The sequence below is a fragment of the Notamacropus eugenii genome, chromosome 2 (assembly GCF_028372415.1).
Source record: "Notamacropus eugenii isolate mMacEug1 chromosome 2, mMacEug1.pri_v2, whole genome shotgun sequence".
NCBI lineage: Eukaryota > Metazoa > Chordata > Mammalia > Diprotodontia > Macropodidae > Notamacropus > Notamacropus eugenii.
This window is the reverse complement of record NC_092873.1, coordinates 535447903-535462881: the sequence shown is the minus strand read 5'-3', so window position 1 is coordinate 535462881 and position 14979 is coordinate 535447903. Positions and strand designations below refer to the sequence as shown.

The window sequence follows — 14979 nt, the reverse complement described above, 5'->3', positions numbered from 1 at the left end:
GTGAAGAGTAAGATGCGATCCTCTGCTGAAAGGAGGGAAAGTTAGGGAAGGTGTTTGAAATAGAAGGAAAGAACCAGTGTTGTTGGCAGACACCTGTATTTGTTACTACTGGGGAAGTGGAGGTTGGTGCAATTGCTTGAGTTTGTGAGTTCTGAGTTGTTCATCAACCCTGGGGGGCAAGAGGAGTATAGGGCTGCCTGTGGAAGGGGATGTTGGCTTTGCCTGGGAAAAGTAGACTCCTAATCTCAAAAGAAGTAGAAGATGAAGGTGAGGAAGAGGAGGAGAAGGAGGAGCAGATTAGAACAGTTATGGAGAGAGTGCAAGTTCTGGTGGGCAGCCAGTCAGGGTCCCTTTCTGATTGGATAACATAAGTTGGCAGTAGACCCAGGTAGCATGATCACTTGACTTTCTCCAGAAGAATGAACACTTAGGCCAGTGCCTACCACATAATAAGCATTTAATGAATGTTTATTCATTGATGATTGACTCCTTTTCAAAGATTCTGGCCTCTCCTTGAAGGTCCTTAAGTCTTCATTGCCCTTTCCACCCTGTGACAGTGATGATCTGTTTTTAAAATCATAGTATACAATGGTCTAAGTGGTTCCGTGTTCTTCAGCTGTAAGCATTTGATAGTAAATGAAAGTTCGGTGCACGGTCACAGTCTCCTGGAGAATCCCTAACATTTACACAGAGGTCTGACTCCTGGTTTTAATTTAAATTTGTGTTTATCTTTAGCTAACCCTTACCTTTTTTGTGAACCAGGCAACATTCAGGTTGCTCAAAATGTGGGTAAAGAAGCAATTAAAATGGATTGTAGCATCTTTTAACAGGTCGCCACTGGGACCAAAAGTTGAGGAAAGAGCAGATCTTTCCCTTAAACTTTCGTCAGGGCAGGAGAAGTGGCTCTGTCTGGTGAGATGGCTTCCAGCTATAAGGAGGTGATGATGAGATTCCAGGGATGACCAAGCCTGTGCATGGTGTGGTTGGAGCAAAGGCCCAGATTGCAGAAGTGGAGGAAGCTGGGGAATTAAGAAACTGGCTTATTGAAGGGGCTATCAGAACACATGGTAAAGCCCTCAAGTACAAGGGCCTGCTAGAATGCAGACCACTAACGATCCAGTGAATGTGATCTGGTAATATTTTGCTCATTCTGGATTAGTGCCGTTGTGTTGTCCTTGTTTCTTTTTTTTTTTTGAACCCAAATGGATTCCTATTATATTTATTCAATTTTAGGTTGTTAGAGTTAGTCCTTCATTCCAGTCTGATAAAACCTTTTTGTACTCTAATTCTGTTATCTAAAATACTTATCGCCTGAACGTCGTTTGTAAACTTTAATAACAAGCAATTTAAATTTTCATCCTCTTTCAGACTCAGTGTGGCCCTTGATAGTGATTTCTAGTTAAATTCTCAAAATGATAAAAAAGGTTAATGCAAAGATTCCATGTGAAGTCTGAGGTCCACAAGTGATCTTCATTAAGTATTGGATCGGAGAGGCGTGCTTAGCCTTTAGTTGTCTGGGAAAACAAACCCCAGGTTCCATGAGAACCAGTCTGGAACCACAGACCCAGAAACCGGTGGTCTCCCTTCTCTGCACCAGAGCCTCTTTCTCCTCATCGCAGTTGTCCTCTACCCCTCCAGTTCTCTCGTTCTTCCTCATCAGGCCTGGTCTCTGCTTTTTCTCCCCTCACCAGGATCTTTTTTCTGCTTTTCTTTTTAAAGACCACCTCATTTTCCTTGATGTCCTGGATTGGGGAGAATTGGTCCTTGAGCCTTTTGAAGGGAGACCAGCCTGCACAGACACTACTGGCGTCTACATCCTGAGATTCTTTACTGCTTAGCTGCTAGAAGGTGGGTCCTCTGTCTCTGCAGCTCTGGCTAACAAGGATCAGGAACCATAGTGGGGAGAGGTCTTAGAGGACGTGGGTCTGACTCCCGGATGTTAGAGATGAGAGATCCAAGGCTCTGGGAAGTTCACTGACTTGTGAAAGCTCCTCCAGGTGTTTCAAATAAAGCAGAAGGAGGCTTCAAACCCAAGGTCTCTGCACCATTCCTGTTCTGCTATGCTGTATTTTCTTCTTCGCTGTAATAAAAATTGCTTTGAACTCAGTACCTTGTACACGGAAGAATGCGGCTTGTCCTTTCCATCTTTTTCTTTCCTTGCTCCACATGTCAGACTGCTCTACACCTGGCTGATACTCTATCCATTACTAGACTCAAGGACAGGACCTTCCCTTCCCCTTGCAATGCCATCGTTGGGCTCTTGGGAATCATCAGTTCTCCCTCTGCAGAGATACTCCCATCCCTGAAAGCTCTTTCAAAGTCACTTTGTTTTGAAATCATCAGAGAAAAGCCCAGAGTTTGATGTGTTGAAGACAGCTCTGTGGCAACTCATGTCATAATCTCCATAATGTCATGGTTCTCTTTGAGAACGTAGGACAAACCACACACACACACACACACACACACACACACACACACACACACACACACAATGTGGTGCTTCCATCTTCACTTGGACTATGTCTCACTTAAAATCTAGGAAAATCTGTGTTGAAAGATAAGTGTCAGGCTGATGAGTATGAGTTGAACTGGAGGGCACATGGCATTTGGAGAGCAAGGGGATTGATTAGGTCCTGAGGCTTGGGGCCCAGCTGGAATGGAATGATGCTCTTTATTCCCAGATCTCCCAATTGTGAGCCCAAACATGGGTCTGACCTTGCTTACTGAGCAAAGGGCAGGACCTTCAAAGATCTTCCAACCCTTACTAAAGCTCCATCAAATTCTTTGTGTCCTTTCTACCTTCAGCAAGTTAGCTAAGTGTGCAAAAGGTTACTGGAGATGCTATAAATATTTTTATAAGAGTCAAAGGGAAAGAGAGGGAGAAGGCCATGGAGAGCATGCTCAGTTATGTTTGCCAGATTCTACTTTGTTGCATAAAGCCTGTCCTGAGTTTCATAGTGTTGGTAGGCCTACGCATTTAATCATTACTTTTATGTCTTGGCTGTTAGACATGATGACAGTTCTAATAGCTCATTTATATAGAGTGTTATGCTTAGAACTGACTTTACATGCATTACTTCTTGGGGAGATTTCCTCCCACCCCCCGCATGTACTTACCTAATGAAGTAGGCTGTCGCCTTTTAAATCTATTAAATGGTAGTAGAAAGTTCATAGAACAATTTAACTTCAGCCTAGAAGGGACATAGACCTCAGGAGTCATCTGTCCCAAACCTTCCTCAAAGGACAGATCTTTCTTTTCTCTTTTTCTCAATTTCATGTAAAGACAATTTTTAGCATTCACTTTTAAAAATTTATTTATTTTTAGTTTTCAACTTTCACTTCCACAAGATTTTAAGTTCCAAATTTTCCCCCATCTCTCCCCTCCCACCACACCAGGATACCATGCATTCTCCCAAACTGCCCTTCCATCACATCTCTCTCTTCTCCCATCCTCTTCCCCTATATTTTCTTTCTTTTCTTAATATATAATTTATTATTCCATTCTTAATATTCACTTCCACAAGAATTTGAATTCAAAATTTTCTCCCCATCTCTCCCCACTCGGCACCCTGTCTGCCCCTTTCTCCAGTCTGTCCGGCCTTCTATTAACCAGCCTTCTTCCATCCCCCTTCCCCTCTATTTTCCTGCACAGAAAAATTGATTTCTGTACTCCAGTGCCTAGATAGCTTGATTTCCACTCCCACCCTCATTGAGAAAACAAGCAATTCGATACAGGTCCTACATGTGTAACAATGCAGAGCACTTCCGTACTAGTTATGTTGTAAAAGACTAACCACATTCCCTCTGTCCTGTCCTGCCCTCCATTCATTCCATTCTCTCCCTTGACCCATCCTCCCACAGTAGTGTTTGCTTCTGATTATCCCTTTCCCCAGTTTGCTGTCCCTCCTCTTATCTTCCCTCTTCCATCCCCTCCCCTCTTGCCTTCCTACAGGGTGAAATAGATTTCAATGTCCAATTGAGGTTGTCTTATTCCCTCCTTAAGCCAAATCCCATGAGAGTCAGGCTCAGTAATTTCCTTTTATCTCCCCCTTCTTCCCCTCCAGTGTAAAAGCTCTTTCATCCCTCTTATATGTGAGATGATTTACTGCATGCTACATCTCCCTTTCTCTTACTCCTAGTACATTCCATTCAACAGTAAATTTATTTTTTAGGTATTCTCCCTTCACATTCAGCTTATCCTGTGCCCTCTGTCTATGTATATCTATATCTGTGTCTGTCTATCTATACATACATATATATATATATATATATATATATATACACACACATACATACATGTACATATACATACTGACAGATATAATATACACATGTATACATACTCATACACACATATATATATATATATATATATATATATATATATATTCCCTCTAACTACCCTAATACTGAAAAAGTTCTCATGAGTTGCAAGTAACATCTTTCCATGTAGGAATGTAAACAGTTCAACTTTAATGAGTTCCTTAAGACTTCTCTTCCCTGTTAACCTTTTCATGTTTCTCTTGATTCTTGTATTTGAAAGTCAGATTTTCAATTCAGCTCTGGTCTTTTCAGCAAGAATCCTTGGAAGTCTTCTGTGTCATTCATTGAAATTCTATTTTTTCTCCTGAAGTTTTATACTCAGTTTTGCTGGGTAGGTGATTCTTGGTTTTTATCCTATCTTCTTTGACCTCTGGAGTATCACATTTCAAGCCCTTCAATCCCTTAGTGTAGAAGCTGCTAAATCCTGCGTTATCCTGATTATATTTCCACAGTACATGAACTCTTTCTGACTGCTTTTAATTTTTTCTCCTTGAACTGGGAACTCTGGAATTTGGCTACAGTATTCCCAGGAGTTTTCGTTTTGGGATCTCTTTCAGGAAGTGTTTGATGAATCCTTTGCATTTCTGTTTTACCTTCTGGTTCTAGAATCTCAGGGCAGTTTTCCTTGATGATTTCTTGGAAGATAATGTCTGAGCTCTTTTTTTTGATCATAGTTTTCAGGCAGACCAGTAATTTTTAAATCATCTCTCCTGGATCTATTTTCTAGGTCAGTTGTTTTTCCAGTGAGATATTTCACATTGTCTTATATTTTTTCATTCCTTGGTTTTGTTTTTATAATTTCTTGATTTTTCACAAAGTCATTAGCTTCCATCTGCTCTATTCTAATCTTTAAGGAATTATGTTCTTCAGTGAGCTTTTGACCCTCCTTTTCCATCTGGGCAGTTCTGCTTTTTACGGCATTCTTCTTCTCATAAGCTTTTTAGATCTTCTTTGCCATTTGGGTTAGTCTATTTTTTAAGGTGCTGTTTTCTTCAGTATTTTTGGGTCCCTGTTAACAAGCAATTGAGACTTGTTTTTCATGATTTTCCTGCATCGCTCTCATTTCCCAATTTTTGTTCTGCTTCTCGTACTTGATTTTCAAAACCCTTTTTGAGCTCTTTCATGGCCTGTGACAAATTGATATTTTTCTTCGAGGCTTTGGATGTAGAAGCCTTGACTTTTATGTCTTCTTCTATTTGTATATTTTGTTATTCCATGTCGCCGAAGTAAGATTCTATAGTCTGATTCTTTTTCCTGTTTTTGCTCATTTCCCCAGTCATTTACTTGACTTTTGAGCTTTTTGTCAAGGTCGTTCTCTGCTTCCAGTGGGAGTTGGGTGATGTACTGTCAGCTGCTCAATCCCCCTCACAAGCTGTGGACCTAGAGCTCCAGAAACAGCTGCTGCTTCTGCCCCTGCTGTGGGCTCCTCCACCCCCTTCACGACACTGGGGCTGGACCATTCTACTCTCTCACTCAGGTCCTACAGGTTTTTTTCCACTGACCTTCCAATCTGTCCTTGGTGTTTTGTGGTCGTTAATTCTGGAAACCACCACAGGTGCCAGAGATTCAGTTCTCCCGAGGCCCTGCTCAGGTCCCATCTGTGCCAGAATGGTCCACACTGGACTGTGCTCTGCTCCCAGCCTGGCATTATAGATGCTTCCCCCCAACCTTCCAGGCTGTCTTAGGCTGGAGATTTGCTTCACTCCATTTTGCTGTGGGTTCTGCAGCTTTAGAATTTGTTTAGAGTCATTTTGTACAGGTATTTGGGTGGACATGGGGGGAGAGTTCTAACAAACCTTTGCTTCTACTCCGGCATCTTGGCTCCACCTCCATTTAGCATTCTTTTTTTTTATTTTAATTTTTCATTTTTAACACAGTTTATAACAGATAAAACAATTCACACTTTGGGTCAGGAGATACTTCTTTTTAAAGCATTTACAATATGGACCACAAAAGAATTTTTTTTAAAACATTAACCAACTGATACACAAATAATATTTATGATGCTAACTTCACAAGCTGTTGACCTGATTGTCTCCTCAGTATTACTAAGAATTAAAGGACCCTAACTTATTGTAGTTGGTCTAAAGTCCTATGCCTAATGGCTTAATTTTAGACTTAACCTCGGATGTTCCCCTACCAATAATCTATAATTGAGTAGATCTGGTATTAAGCTTACAAACCTTTTGACTATAGGAAATTGCCACCAGGGATACAATATCTCCCCAACTTCATGTCAGTTCCAGGCAGGATTAGATTGTCCACTTGCATTCAGTCGGGCTTCAAGCCTGCCAGGTGTCAGTGGGGAAATTGAGTCAGGAGAATCCTACCTCAGCCGATGCTGAACAGCCACTCTTCCACCCTTCCCTTGAGATCACCTATGTGGTCCATACCAGCATCTCATCAGCTTACTGGCATCATGTAATGGAGGCTCACACCGCCTTTCTTGCTATCCATACCTGGAATTAGACTCAGAAGAACAGTCACTTAATAGTCCCATAGCATCTAAAAATGGCAAGTTCCAACAACCAGGTTTCAAATATGATTATAGTTTCACTTTGGCTAAGGAACATCTTTTGAGACAAGTCTTAAGTGGCTTACATGTCTTTCTATACATGTTCTAGCTCCTGATTAAATGGCAATCATAAAATCTAATTTACCATTAAAACCTTGACTTTTCCATCAATGCCAAATTTTACCAGAGATTACCTTCCTCTAGGAAATTTAGACTGAAATTCTTTTCCCCAAACTAAAGTTGTCATTGATTTATTCTCAGTAATTAATTCAGTCAATTGTCTTAATACTAATTGCTTTTACCTCATTTTGTAACATGTCCAATTTTTCTCCCCATCACTCCCTTCCCCAGCTTCCTAATACCTTGCATTCTGATTACTCCTTCCCTCAATGTGCCCTCCCGTCCATCACACCCCAGCCCTCTCCTATCCCTATCTTCTCTCTTTTCTTGCAGGGCAAGATAAATTTCCATACCCCTATCCCTGTAGTTCTTATTTCCCAATTATATGCAATAAAAATTCTCACCATTCATTCTAATACTTTGAGCTCCAACTTCTCTCCCTCCTCCTTCCCTCCCCAACCCCACTGAGAAGGGAAGCAATTCAATGCAGACTAAACATGTGTTCTTTTGCAGAAGACTTCCATGATAATCATGTTGTGTAATACTAATCATATTGCCTTCTGTCCTACTCTATCCTCCTTATTTTTCCCTACAATTGACCTTGTCCCTTCTCAAAAGTGTTTATTTCTAGTGACTCCCTTCTCCCATTTGCCCTCCCCTCTAACACTCCCCTCAGCCCACCTGTCACCTCCTCTCCTACTTTCCTGCAGTGTGATATAAATTTTTGTATCAAATTTAGTGAACATGTTATACCCCTCTTCAGCCACATGTGGAGAGAGTAGCTTCATTTTTCCTCTCTCTTCTTCTTCCTTTTCTCCTCCATTGAATAAAATTTTTCTTATCTCTTTTATGAGTTATAGCCTGCCCCATTCCATTTCTCCCTTTCTCCTCCCAGAATTTTCCTTCTTCACCCCTTAAATCTTATTTTATTTTATTTTTTTGTGTGGATGTCATCTCTTCTGCTATAGCACACCCTGTACTCTTTTTTTTTTTTTTTAAATGGGAAAGAATACCAATTCCACTTTATTAGCCTAATTTAGGAAGAGGGTGAGGAAAGTGTGGTGAGCTGAGGGTATGAGGGTCAAAACTGAAAACAGTGAGATCCCTTTAAAGATCGGATGTAGTCCTCTATCACTGCAACTTCTCAGTCAACACAGTCAAAATCCCAAATACTGAACGTAGACTTCTTTTCTTCATAGGTGTGACTCAAATGACTCTTTAGTTACAGTGTGATGAGGTCGACCAGGTTTCCTTTGGGAGGGGTCATGCTGTCTGGAAAGAAATTTACCAAGATATCAAAGAGCTGAGTTCTTTGAGCATAGGTGTGATCCACATCCGAAAAGCCGAGTGCTGTGAAATCTGAGCCAGACTTGAACAGAGCTGAAGCTAGGAGCTGAAACTCTTTTGTTTCCTCTGGGTCTGAATGATCCACAGTTACATAAAGGTCATTCTGCAAATATTTCAGAGCACTAAGAGGATCAGTCTGGGCTTTTTCTTCAAACCTGTGCTTCCTTATGAGATATTTACAATGCCTCAGCAAGTATTCCTTTGAAGGACGGCAGAGTTTCAGTGACCAGAAGTCATCTAATCTCATCTTTGGAGAACAGGATTTACCAGGATTTCCACCAAACAAATAATGAACCTTGTGTAATTCATCGTACACGAGTTGGTGGGCAAATCTTGGGCATGGTTCCTCCTCCTGTAGACTTTTACTTGGATTATCCTTCGCGGCTTGATCATTTTTATAGACACAAGACCAACTATTCCTCACAATGTCATAAATCCAGAAGGAGTTCCTGACATTCTCTTCCCTCTTCTCTTTGTCTTTGCTGAGTCCAGACAGGACGTGTATTTCATTCAGTTCTGGATCAATGGTTGCCCTTTGTGTAAAACCTGTCATTGGGACCATCCCGGAGTCTTTCTTGGTGCCATCTGATATGATGTCCACATGGTCACTGTCTACATCATAACTGAAGAAATCATTCAAGTAGGTTTTTGATCGCTGACCACCAAATACATATAAGCAACGATTTTTTGAGTGGAAAAGCATGCAGTGTCCTATTCGAGACTGGATGTCCTCAGGTCCAGCATTACAGGAATCCTCTCGAAGAAGTTTCCATGTTTGACATTGGCAGTTAAAAGCAAATAAACCACTGAATTGAGGTTCACTGGCTCTACTGTCATCTACACTGCCATTACAAGTCAAAATTCTTCCACCAAAAGTATAGATCATGTGTTTTTCAGAATCCATACACATCTGATGATCAAACACCAATTTGGGTCCTCCATCAGCAGCAGTGTCCTCACTTAGCAACATCCATGTGTTTGTGTCAATGTCATAGCGGTAGAAGTCACTTTTCAGAGATTTGCTGTTTCTCACAGAAGAATCCAAGTATCGTCCCAGTGTATAGATCTGTCGTCGCTGAATGTCAATACACATTTTATGACAAGATCTGGCACTAGGTCCATTCTCTTTCTCAGTGTCTCTAGAGATACAAGTCCACTGGTTCTCCTTCACGCTGTATGCCCAGAAGTCAGCCAGATCTTGTGTTCCATCCCAGCCACCAAACAAATAAACAGTCTCTGTCTGAACATCGATAACCATTTGATGTCCACCTCTCATTCCTGGTCTGCTATCTTCTCCATCACCTTTGGTGCTTTTGGGAATGATCTGACTCCACCGTGGCTTATATTCCTGTTGACTGATATATTGATTGAACAAACCATCATTTACAGCTTTTTCAATCAACTCTTCGCAAGCATCAAAATCACCCTTCAACACCAGTTTGTCATGCAGATCAGTTAACATGGGATGTTCCAGTGCAATCTTCGTTTTTTTCTGTAGTGATTCAAAAGCTTCAGTGTAGTTGTGTTGATGGAAGTGTTTCAGACAAAGGCGAATGGCTTCCTGTTCACGGTACTTGCTATACCAATTGAGACAGGGTTGCACAACATCGGGATCATCAATGCCATTCAGTTCAACCTACCAGATGCTAAAGTTAAAGCTGGGTCCCCAGGACAAGAGTGGAACTATTTTAATGAATCGACATGGGAACATCTGTTCATCGATTTTATGCTTCAAGGTGAATGTTTCTTTGTTATAATCATTCTTTAAGCCACTGGATAAGAGTTCTGTCATATTTTCTTCATTCATTCCACCAAACACTTTAAACTTCTTTAAATTACAGACATGAGTCTTCTCATATTTTCCAAATGTGATACTCTGGACTATAGCAGGCCTTTCAAGCTTGAGAATCAGGTACTGGGGAGGATAATTGCTCTCTGAAGACCATCGTGAAGATTGGTCATTTGGCTTATCCACTAAAATATTCTCGGGGAGGTAGGTGGAGGAGAAGGAGCTCCACTTGTGCAGCGCGTAAGGCAGCAGCCGGCTCTCGGGCGCCGCAGCGCCAGCCCCGCCAGCCGCCATCTTGTCAGCTCCCCCACACCCTGTACTCTTTATCTATCTTTGTGTATGTGTGTGTATATACACTCTCTCCAGCTACCCAAATATTGAGAAAAGATTCAAGAGTTAAAAATATTTTCTTTCCATGTAATAATGTAAACAGTTCAGCTTTAGAGCATCTTTTATGATTTTTGTTTCCTTTTTACCTTTTCATGCTTCTCTTGATTCTTGTCTTGGGAAGTCAAATTTTTCTATACAGATCTGGTCTTTTCCTCAATATGAATGATTGAAAGTCATCTATATCATTGAATGACCATTTATTCCCTTGAAGTATTATACTCAGAATCGCTGGGTAGGTGATTCTTGGTTTCAGTCCAAGTTCCTTTGGCCTTTGAAATATCTGATTCCAAGCCCTTCGATTCCTTAATGTTGAAGCTGCCAGATCCTGTGTTATCCTGATTGCATTTCCACAATACTCAAATTGCTTCTTTCTAGCTGCTTGCAGTATTTTCTCCTTGATCTGGGAACTCTGAAATTTGGCCCCAGTATTCCTAGGAGTTTCTCTGTTCAGGTCTTTTTCAGGAGGTGTTCAGTGAATTCTGGTTCTACAATATCAGGGCAGTTTTCCTTGATAATTTCATGGAAGATAATGTCTAGGCTGTTTTCTTGATCATGGCTTTCAGGTAGTTCCATAATTTTTAAATTATTTCTCCTGGATCTGTCTATCAGTTGTTTTTCCAGTGAGATGTTTCACATTATCTTCTATTTTTTCAAATTTTTGGTTTTGTTTACTAACTGCTTGGTCTAACTCATAGTCATTCGTTTCCCTGAACTCAATTCTCTCTTTCAATGAATTATTTTTCCTCCATTTGGCTAATTCTGTTTTTTAAAACCTCCTTCTTCTCGTTGACTTTTTGGACCTATTTTTCCAATTGAGTTAGCCTCTTTTTAAAGCCGTTATTTTCCTCAGTATTTTTTTTTTAGTTCTCCTTTAGTAAGCTGCTAACTTGTTTTTTAAGGTCTTCTATTGCCTGAGCCCAATTTAAGTTCCCTTTGGAGGCAAGGGCCTTGATTTCCTCTGACAGTATGCCTTGTTCTTCCTCATCTAAAAGGATGGGGGGAGACACCTGTTCCCCAAGAAAGTAACCTTTTATGGTCTTTTTTTTTTTCCCCTTTTTTGGGCATTTTCCCAGCCAGTTACTTGACTTCTGAATTTCCTCTCCACAACCACCTTGCTTCCGGTTCCGCCAAGCCAGTACTGGGGGCTGAGATTCAGATGAGCTGCTCCAAAGTCTCAGGGGTTTTAGGCAGGGGCAGAGCTGCTATTCAGTGTGAAATTAAGATCAGTTGCTCTGGAGGGGTCAGGGCCACCACACTGGGCTCAGTTCCCTCAGGGGGTTTATGATGAGACCTTCAACAATGGATGTGGGCTACTGCCTGCTTTGGGAGTCCCTTCTGCTGCTGCCTCTACTGCTTCCTCCTGAGGAGACCTGAGTTATGGGGACACCCTGTTCCCCTCTTGGCTAGCCGAAAAGACCCTCTCACTGACCTTTGGCGCCTGCGGGTTAAGGAATCTGTGCTGTTGCTGGAGATTCTGTCCCTGAAGCCTGCTTGGATCTGCTCCTTTTAGTGCCACATGGCCTAGGCTGGGCTGGGCTCTGATCTGCGTCCAGTGCGCGACAGACCTTTGCTGTCAGTCTTTCAGGTCTCTCTGGGATACAAATCTCCTCCACTCCATTGTTCTGTGGCTTCCGCTGCTCTCAAATGTGTTGAGAGTTCTTCTTTAGAGGTATTTTATGGGCTGTGGGGTAAGAGCTAAGAGTCTGTGTATCTTTCTACTCTGCCATCTTGGCTCCTCCCCAGAATTCATTTTTAGATAAATTTTAGTTCCAAATTTTTTTCCTTCCTTCCTTCCCCCTCTCTAAAATGATAAATAATTTGATATAGTTTATATATGGGTAATCATGTAGAATATATTCCATTTTAGTAGTGTTGTGAAAGAAGAAACAGACCAAAAGAGAAAAAAAAAAACACACGCGTACATAGAAATACACACGTACACACAAGCAAGTCAAAGCAGTATGCTTCAGTGTGTATTTGGATTCTACCAATGGTTTCTCTGGATGTGGGTCACGTTTTCCACCATGAGAAGGACAGATCGTGTTTACCACAATGCCATCCAGCTTCAGTTGGAAGAACGTTGAAGACAGCTTTAGCCCACTCCTTGTTGCCCAGCACCAAGCACTGAGCATGCACATGATCCTCCTGTGGAGCATGTTGGCTTCCCTCACCATCTTGCTTGTCCCCCTTGAAGGTGGTCCAGTTTGTCAATAATCTTTCTGAAATGTGTGCTCCAGCTCCGCATACAGGGCCAGTGTCCCTGAGTCAGACTTCTGCTTTATTCTAGGAGCCGCTTATTTGCCAAAATATAGTATTTTTTACTTTAAAAATACCCCTCAAATGTGCCTCATGTTACATTCACTGCAGTAAATACTCAATGAGGAACTCTTATGTCTAAGGCCTTTTTAGATTCTTGGGAGATAAAGACAAAAACGAAGCAGACCCTGTATTCAAGGCACTTACATTCAGTGGGAGGAGATGCAGGGTCACCTGCTTGGAATGCACTCCCTTCCCTCCTTAACCTACTTCACTTCCTGTCCTCCAAGTAAAACCTTTCTTTGCATTGTTCTCTGATTGACCCACCGAGAATCAACTTTTCTTTTAAATATCTCCTGCCATTGTTACCCTTATATTACCTGTGTTCTTAATTATTTTTTGTTACATCAAGAATGCTAGGAAGATGGCAGAGTAGGTCCAAAAACTTTCAGCTTTCCAAATTTCTTCCACAAAAAAAGACAGATTATCACCTCGAAATGAATGTAGAGAACTAGAAATAAAAAAAATTAGGGTCAAACAGTTGTCCTCTTAAGACAACTTGAGAAGACCCCAGGAAAAGTCCAACCTCCAGGGGTTGAGGTTTGGCCTCCTGGAGGTGCAAATACCTCCAGGCCAGGTCTGAAGAGTCAACAAACCAAAAGCCAAGGAGGCAGTGTGGCTGGAAGGCAGTCTCAACCTCAGGAACTTTCATGTCACTGACACTGTAGGAGTCCAAAGGCTGAGGAGAAGATTGAAGGCCCTTCCACTGTCCATAAATTTCTCCTCTTTTAATTTTTAAAGTCCTTTTAAAAGTCTTCCAAGAAATCTTCTGGGGCTTGTGGCCACTTGGTGTCTTTCATTTAAAAAAAGAGTGGCTCTTTTAGCTCTGTGATCTTCCTCTGAATAAGAACGCAGATCTTCTCTAACCCCATATCTATGATTGAGTTCTTCCTCCTTTGCTTGTTCATTTTTATCTTCCTATTGTTTTTAGCAGCTTGTTATTATAGTCAAGTTCTAGATATAAGGTGTGGGGATTGATACCCCAAGCCTCAAGTCCTTCTCACTGTTTTTTTCTGAACTCTGTCCTGGGGCTCAACTTGGACCATTCCTCTCTACCCCTAAATCACAGCCAGGGCTCCATCCTGGCTGTCCTACAAACTCTTTTGCTTCCTGTGTGCCCTCTGGTGGCTGCAAACTTTACCTGTCCTCTCTGTTCTGCAACTGAAACCAGGGACTATGCTATCCTTCAAGTACCCACAACTAGCTGGGCCCTTACCCTTCAGGTGTGTGCTAGCTCCTCATCTGGTCAGCACAGCTGTACTTGGCATCCCTGAACAGTAGAAGGGCCTTCAGTCTTCTGCTCAACCCTGTAATTAAAAGGGACTCAAAAAGGTCAAACTGTTTACTTCTGATATGTGACGATGCTATCAGCATGACTGTCATCATTATTTGGGTAGGTATGGGCTGAGCTGTGTGTGATAGGGTGATCAAAAAAAAAAATAAAACTTTGTAGGAAAAGATAAAAATGAGTAATTAAAATGATGCGTTAAAAGATCAATTGATATAGGAGAAGTAAGAGGGGTGGTGGTAATGCTGGAACCTTACTGTCATCAGAAATGGGTTAAAGCAGAAACATATAAATATCTCCAGTATAAAAGCCTTTCAAATTTAGAAAGAAATAAGAGGGTGAGGAGATAGGCTAGGGAGGGACTTTGAGAAGGGTGTATAGATTAGAAATTAAGAGGAGGAAAGGGTAAGGGAGAAAGTCTTAGAAAGAGAGATAGATTAAGGCGGAGGGTAGGAGGGGAGAGGATAAGGGACCCTTGAGGGGTGGGTAATTAAGGAGAGAAAGTTAGCCGTAGAAGTAAATTAGATGACTGAGGAGGGGTAGGGAAAACAGGATGAAAAGGATGGTGAGGAAAAATAGGACGGAGGGAAATACATAACAAATAATTATATTGCAGAATGTGAATGGGATAAACTTAGCCATAAGACAGAAACAAATAGCAGAGTGGATTAAAATCTGAACTCAACAGTGTGTTGCTTTCAGGGAAGATAATAAAAACAAGCGATTCTCACAGAGATCATTTAGAGGACTGGAACAGAATTGATTATGTACAAGAAAATAGGCAGGGGTAGCAGTCATGATGGTTAAAGCTAAAACAGATTTAATTAGGGAAGCTACTCTATATGTCACCATTATTTAATATTCAATATTGTTTTAGACCATTTGAAGTAG

The 14979-nt window shown here is 41.3% G+C and overlaps 1 protein-coding gene and 1 pseudogene across 6 annotated transcripts in view; one reads left to right on the top strand and one right to left on the bottom strand.

The window, feature by feature from the left end:
- LRRIQ3 (leucine rich repeats and IQ motif containing 3) overlaps positions 1 to 14979 on the top strand; it is a 161671-nt gene that overhangs the window by 109032 nt on the left and 37660 nt on the right. The gene's annotated exons all lie outside the window — the stretch shown is intronic.
- On the bottom strand, positions 7941 to 10396 carry LOC140530326 (muskelin pseudogene; annotated as a pseudogene).